This window comes from Trifolium pratense, linkage group LG7 (genome assembly GCF_020283565.1).
Source record: "Trifolium pratense cultivar HEN17-A07 linkage group LG7, ARS_RC_1.1, whole genome shotgun sequence".
Taxonomy (NCBI): domain Eukaryota; kingdom Viridiplantae; phylum Streptophyta; class Magnoliopsida; order Fabales; family Fabaceae; genus Trifolium; species Trifolium pratense.
The window spans coordinates 23193667-23202010 of record NC_060065.1 but is presented as its reverse complement, the minus strand read 5'-3'; the positions used below and the strand labels follow the sequence as shown (position 1 = coordinate 23202010).

The 8344-nt window shown below is 28.2% G+C and overlaps 1 long non-coding RNA gene across 2 annotated transcripts; it reads right to left on the bottom strand.

The window, feature by feature from the left end:
- Positions 1–2194: 2194 nt before the first annotated feature.
- Positions 2195–4640, bottom strand: LOC123895588. 2 transcript variants are annotated; one of them, XR_006804417.1, is made up of 5 exons: positions 4089–4640; positions 3759–3967; positions 3568–3680; positions 3311–3462; positions 2195–2416 (listed from the first exon to the last, which is right to left on the bottom strand). It is a non-coding gene; the product is annotated as an uncharacterized LOC123895588 (long non-coding RNA). The 2 variants fall into 2 exon arrangements; XR_006804416.1 differs by having other exon boundaries at positions 3759–4626.
- Between the last annotated feature and the right edge of the window lie 3704 nt (positions 4641–8344).

Below are 8344 nucleotides of genomic sequence, written 5' to 3'. Positions count from 1 at the left end.
TTTTTTGATAAGCTAATCGTTTGATTGTTGATTTAACCTCTTGCAATGTGTAATAATATATTAATATGATTTATCTTGGTTTTTTTAGAAAATTAGATTATATATATTTAATAACAATACTAAAAATTATATATACATATAATTTATATGTACATATTTTAGTGACATATGGATATATTTTTTTGGTTTTTACGTATGAATGTTTTATTGATCCATATATACGAATTAAGTTTTTTATTTGGGCAAGTATTTGGATATTTAGGTTACTCTTAATTATTTAGTCATTTACGTTTTCTATTAATCCATATTTATCATTTTATATATGCCAAAATATAGTCTTTTGGAATTATGGGGGTTTCTTTTTCTATTCATGTATTAATCATTAGACATGAAATTTAATTTGTGGAGGATAAATTTTATTTTAGATATTTTTAATAATAATTAAGAGAAGTTGGTAAATTTTCAATAAAAATATGGAGTTTTTTTAGAGGTGCCACATCATCACAATGAAGGCCTATGAGTAATTCAACCTTCCTTTTACTAGTAAAAGATAAAAGATGATTAATACATGAATAGAAAAAGAAACCCCCATAATTCCAAAAGACTATATTTTGGCATATATATAATGATAAATATGGATTAATAGAAAATGTAAATGACTAAATAATTAAGAGTAACCTAAATATCCATATACTTGCCCAAATAAAAAACTTAATTCGTATATATGGATCAATAAAACATTCATACGTAAAAACCAAAAAAATATATCCATATGTCACTAAAATATGTACATATAAATTATATGTATATATAATTTTTAGTATTGTTATTAAATATATATAATCTAATTTTCTAAAAAAACCAAGATAAATCATATTAATATATTATTACACATTGCAAGAGGTTAAATCAACAATCAAACGATTAGCTTATCAAAAAAAAAAAAACAATCAAACGATTAATTACAAGGAATAAAAACAATTATGATTGACCCTTAGGTATTCATATGATGCAACTATAACTGCAAAATTATTATTATTATATTATACAATTAACCCTCATGATTGTTGGAGTTCCTTTCAATAATTATATATAAAAAAAAAACTGTATGTTTTACCACAATGGTCTTTATAAATATTGATACTCACACATCACTACTTGCCCATGATCTCATATTTTGTAATCTTGTTTTTTTTCTTTTTTGTGTTTTCTAACCTTCTTTGTAGTAATTTCATCAAGTCATGTCTACTCTTGAGTAAATCAACTACACTATCTTATTGTTTCAAGGAAAAATGTAATTCTATTTTCAAATGTATTTTCCTCATTGTTTTTGGGATAGGTTCTTTTTTTTCTTTCAAATATAGCAATGAAATGTATATTCAAGAATAACATTGCGACAATGAAAAATATATATAACTGCAATTTCTTAACTTTTTTTTAGTGGTACTTGGTTTTAATAGAGAAGATTTGGAAATGTAATACAAGTTGGTCGTATGAAGCAAATTTGGAAGAATTTAATCTCTACTTGGTTAGAGGTGTTTTCATATGCTTAATCATCTTGGTTAGGATTCAAATTAGGGGATTGGGCTGGTACGAAGGTTTTCAAGTTTGCAATTGAGCTAAGTTGTATTTTAATTTCTTTATTACTTTTAGAATAAACTCATTTAAGTCACTAAGAAAAATCGTAAGATTCCATTTAGTTTCTAAGACAAATATTAAAAGTATCTCACTATCTACCTTAAATTTTGTTTGATTGATGAAGGAAAAGTGGCGTAGCAATTTAGTCACTACTTTACAATTTATACTTTTTTATTACACCAACATTTTAACTACTAATTTTGATATTCCATTGCTTAAAAAGACACATAAAATTAAAGATGCAAACAAATTAAAGAGAGGATAGTGGCATAAACCTCACTAAGAAAAATAAAATTAAACCAAAATAGAAAAAAAAAAAAAAGAATTAAGCATATGGTGAAAATGATAAACGAAACCACTAGCTAAATAATTCTGACAAATAAAAGGCAAAGAAATCTTAATAAGTAATATAAAATGTTATATTATATTTATCTATTTTATTATTTAAATTACTCTCTAAGCATAATAGTATTTAGGAGATAAGATATTATAGTTATGAGTGAGTACATTATAACACCCCATGTCAATTTATCTAGAATATCGATAAGAGTGTACATAACTGAATCGGGAAACATTAAATTTTCATTACATATTGTCCGAATACATAAATAGGATTACAAAATCCAAGAGATTAATACTAAATTGAGCTAACAACTGAAAACATAAAGAAACTAAATCTTATACAAATATAAGATAACATGACGTCAGCTCAACTAGCATAATCCAAGTATCTGAACTCCATGCTTGTAGACCATGATATCTTGATCAACCTGTTTATCTGAAATCAAATAAGTGGGGAATGAGACAGTCACTTCGTCTCAGTGGATTCCTACTACCCAATTACTATTGGTGTCTACACCGGGGCAACTGACGAACTAATAGTTCTCTGATCCTGATAGTCAATCTCTAAACATGATTTACATAACATAATTTCATAACATAATACATAAAGGTGTAACACAAATTATATATCTTGTTCGTTTTATTCATAACAAAGACACTCTGAGGTGAGCCGGTCTCAGAGGCCTGACATGTCCGTCTGCGATAATAATGTACATCGACACGGCTGAAGCTCACAATCATAACATGATTGGATTCTAACGAATCCCATAACGTGGTACATAAGTAACCACCATAATTGATTGACTTTCTTAAACTTAACTTAATAATCCTGATTGTTATCCTGCCCATGAATTCCCTCCCGGGTTAATACTAACTTGTCCTGATTATCATGTACCTAACGTGTAATTAACATTCTAATTATTTAATGTACTTATAGTATCCACATAAAATATCTAAAAGAGCCAGGGATCTAAAAAGAGTGAAAGCATATGCATTTTAAAAGATTCTGCAGGATGCTGATCTGCTATTCTCACTTAGAGAGGATACCAATTCAGCATTCTGTTTTGTGTAAACTATGCATAAATTCGCCTACAATCCCTCTTTCTAATAGCTATGCACACCATAATGGATTAAATAATTAAAATGGAGAAGAACTTTGGGATTAAGCTCCTCTCATACACTAATTCACCCTAAATCCTAATGTTATCATGCAAATCATAATTTACGGGAAGTAACTTAACTTTCTTTCTAAACTAATATTGTCATGCATATATTTTGGGCAACTAAGATACTAACTAATCATAAAGGTTGAGCTTCTAAGGGAACCCACCTGAAATCGACGCTTGAACCATACCACCGACATTTCCGAAACTCGTCGAAAAGCAGAATTTGCAACGAAACTACTCCAAACTTGTGTGCAGATTTTTCTGCATAATACCAGCATCAGAGTTCCAACTTCAAAAATACCTACTGGCCACAATTCTGGTCCATAAATTATGAAACCGGGACCATAACGACCGTATTTGAGTCAGCTTTCCATAGCAATCAGAATAAATCCAAACGGAGTTACAGAGAGAAATAATTTACCGTTTGAGTGCAGCCCAATCCCAAACACTTTCTGCATAAATTCTGTGTTGGACCTTTCACTTTAAAGATTCGTCGAGACCTCATTTCTCCATTACATCTCACTAGGCTGGTACCTAAACGACCGGGATTACGTTAGCTATCCAGAACATCAAGAATGGTTAAATTTGGACTAACACAGAGAGAAGTACGACCATTTTAGTGAGGGTACATCCAGCATACGAATTTCCATAAATATTTCCAGTCTTCTTTGTTTCCTTGTTTCAACAATTGTCCTTACTGATTCGTACATCCTCAGTCATCATTCAAGCATCCAATGCTTCTTAATAAATTCTATTTTCCTTTATAATGGTTCTGAATTCCACTTTTAATTCCATGCTCAGCTCCAATTATTTAACCAAGCCTCATTCACCACAAAAACCACATGTAAATACCAAGAATGGAATTAATGACATTTTCTAACATCGAAGAATATGCTGATTCTGAAATCTGAATGAAAGGAAAAGAGCTCTAAGTTTTCTTACCAATATTCAAGAATGGTTTGACAAAGATGCAGAAGAACTGTTGCCCTGCTACGGTCATTGAGAGACCTTCCTGCTCGCTAGGTGAGCTGTTGCAGTAAGCAAAATGCAGCTTTTGCTGCCATCCTCCACTTCCAGCGGCCGTAGAATCATGAATTAAGTGTTGAAACTCCAAGCTTCAAGCTTTTCCCCAACTTCTCTATCTCCATGAACTTCTTATTTTTGCCACTAAGTTCTCAACTTCCAATTTGACCCCTTTTACTCAAACCTCCGAATCTTTGAGGTTTTAATCAATACTTTGTTCCTTGCTCTAATTGACCCAAGAAACTAATGAGTGGATTGCATGCAAGAATCTTCCATGTTTGATTGTTGAATAAATGGAAAGGTAGAGATGAGGGTGGGAGGCGTGAGAGAGGGTGAGGGAGTCTTTGTTTCCTGAGTGCTCTTTCAGTTCAGCAAATGAAAAATGAAATTGAAGAGATATGGCTTTGGTCATGTGGTTCATAATCAAAGTGTGGGTCCCGCTTTGATTCTTTCTTAGCATTTGTTTAATAACATGTAGACCACAAATCATGGTGTTCTATTTGTGTGATAATTTCTACTCACTTATTCCAATTAGTCTCTAATATTTATCTCTAATTAATATTCTACTATTAATTAAAGTTGGGATGTTACGGTTTATCTTTGCTTTGGTATTAAGAGTAGTTCCTGTTTGGATAAACAATTTAGTCACTACTTTACAATTTATACTTTTTTATTACACCAACATTTTAACTACTAATTTTGATATTCCATTGCTTAAAAAGACACATAAAATTAAAGATGCAAACAAATTAAAGAGAGGATAGTGGCATAAACCTCACTAAGAAAAATAAAATTAAACCAAAATAGAAAAAAAAAAAAAAGAATTAAGCATATGGTGAAAATGATAAACGAAACCACTAGCTAAATAATTCTGACAAATAAAAGGCAAAGAAATCTTAATAAGTAATATAAAATGTTATATTATATTTATCTATTTTATTATTTAAATTACTCTCTAAGCATAATAGTATTTAGGAGATAAGATATTATAGTTATGAGTGAGTACATAGTGAGATAGTCTTAAGAATAAGATGACATGTTGAATGTTAAATTCTTATAATATCATGCAAACTAAAAAAAGAAGAATAGTATTTCTTAATCTTTGTACTATCAAACAGGTGGAGGGTGTTGAAAAAACTGTTATACTAAAAAAATGACCAACCAAAAAAAATGTAAAAAAACAATAGACTTAAAAAATTGGGAATAGTAAAGTCTGGATAAAATTCCACCAAGTCAATATGTGAGAAGAAACTTCAAAAGAACGAGAGGAAAGTTTGTAGAAAAGCTACTTGATACCTTGAATTGCATAGAAGGAAATAAACAATTACGCTATTCGATATGTAATTTTCAAAAAACGAGATCACGCGGTAGATAAAAGTATTTATATATGCATGCCTCCAACTCTATTGAAATAAATAAGGGTTACATCAAAAATAAAAAGCAAGGCCACATTTTACTATACAATTGCAACTCATATAAAGAAAGCTACGATTACACTATTAAAATAAAATATAATGCATCTTTTCAAACTTATAAAATATTATAAGAGATCTATTACATTAAAATATAAAAAAAACTACGATATAAATCAATGAAAAATATCATTTCTAAACAACTTTTTTATTTATTTGTAGACACGGGCCGACCCAAGGGTAAAGCGGCCCAAGCCCTAGATTTAGACCCCCAAAAATAATTTTTTTGGTAAAGGATTTAGGCCCCAAATTTTTTTTATCACCTTTATACTATAAGAAAAGTTTACAATCTCTATTAAAAAACCTTTTCATCATCTCCTTTAATTAAATTAAATCATTTTAATTTTAATTATCAATATATCAAATTATCACTATATAACTTCTTACACAAGGGACCAACTAACTAAAATGAAAAATTAAATTAAAAGGGACCAACTAATATATAAGATTTATATAACCACAAAATATTCATGACTATTGAAATTCTTTCAATACTAATAAAAAAAAACGTGTGTCTCTCTTCATTGCATAGTTAATTGGTTCCTGAATGAAAAATTTAATTAAAAGGACCAATATAACCACAAAATATATTCTTTCAATACTAAGAAAGAAAAAAAAAAGTGTCTAAGACTATTGGAATTCTCTTCATTTCATAGTTAATTGTTCCCAAAATGACAAATGAAAAATTTAATTAAAAGGGACCAACTATCGATATCGATTTATACATATCCATTAGAATTAGAATTATCAAAAATTGGATGGTTTTTCAAAAGAAATTGGACGTGGCACTCTATAAAAAAAGTTTACAATCCCTATTAAAACCTTTTCATATTTCATATAATAGAGTTACTCTAATAATAAATAATAAACAATAATAATATATTAAAAAAAAACTAACACAATTTATTGTTGTTTAATTGAGACAAAAATGAATTGCAAGCAATGAAAGGTGGAACGATGTATCATGTTATTGTTTTATTAATTGCATTGCAATATATTATTAAAATATATATTGTATGTTACAATTCCCTATTAATGCAATTGAAAACAAAGAATTCTTGGAGACACTAATATTGAATATGTAAATTTAGCTAATTATCAAACACAAGCCCTATATAAAGTTAACCCAAAAGCTAATTATCACCACCATATTGAATATGTAAATTTACATTGAAGTCTAGCTTCTATGTTTTAACAAAATTTTAATTTATCTATCTCATGGCAAAAACTCTATGGTTTCTTTGTCTAACATCTCCATGAGAAAAAGTTATGCATCTTCACCTTCCATATGTTAAAGTTACACATTATAGTGTCTTGAATTGATTTAAAAGCTATCGTGTGCATATATATAGTTATATCATAAGTATATTGGTTTTTGTCCTTGGTAGGTGATGGTGTCTAACCTCTTAGAATATCAGGTATGTCTACATGTGATTGATTAAGAAATTGATATACATATATGTGATAGTTGCCTATTAATATGTTTGTAAATTGGAATTTTTCTACTACTCTGAGTTTAGAACATCTCTAATCATTTTTTATATTTCTTTTTTAGGTTGGATATTTTTTTAAATATCAACCGGTGTTTTGTTCGATGATTAATTAAACTTTGAGTTGAATCGATTAATATGAATATGACTATTTTTTCATGTGAAGGAGGAGAACAGGATAAAACATAATTCTATTTTTGCTTACGTTGCATCCTTGCTCCTTATAAAGCCTATGAAATGACACATCATGTAAGAATGTGTATTTAACTCTAATAGGAGTTTGTAAACCATCATTTTTTTTAATTGATATAATGTTTGTAATTAGACAACTTTTCTTTTTCATTTATTATTTTATTAGTCTAATGTTTTAGCTTATTTGTTTCTTATTTTCTTTTTCATTTATTATTTTATATAAGGTAGAAGATTTGTATAAAAAATGGTTGATTAATAGGAATATAATTAATTTTTTTCATGTGAATAAGTTGAAGAGGATAAAAGAGACTTCTATTTATTGATTTTGAAGTGCCTTAAAATTTATATAGATCGAGGGTATATTGATGTTGGAGGCATTCAATTAAAAGAGGACAATCCAAATAATTTAGAAATATAAATATGTCTCTCATTTTTAAATATTATATTGTCTACAATGTGTAGGTGATCTACTTGATCTCGATCAAGAGAAATATAGAAACAAAAACAAAGTAGAAATTAAAATAAGTTTTTTTTTTTGTAGTTGACACTCAAGTCATGCGGTTCTTATAATTGTAATACATGCAAGAAGTATATTGATTCAACTTGACTTAGAGGTTGTCCAAATATATAATCTTCATGCATTTATCGTATAACATTTGCCTAATTCTGGATGGTTCAATATGAATATATATGAATTTTAATAGACGGTCCTATTTTAATCTACGCATGTCATCTTATTCTTACAACCATAAAATGAATCGATGAAAATAATTGTGCTAAATACTTTTTCCTCCCACTTAGAATTGTACTAAAAACTTTCTAAATTAAATTAAAAAAAGACAAAAATTATTAAATAAAAATTGTTGATGCTCATTTGTCAAAATAAATTTTAGAAATTATTAAAACCGTAGATGTTAAAATATATTTACATATATTTAGAAAATATAATCACACATATATTTAAACATATTTACACACAACTAAAATTCATCAATAATTCAAAAATTATTAATTTAATTTA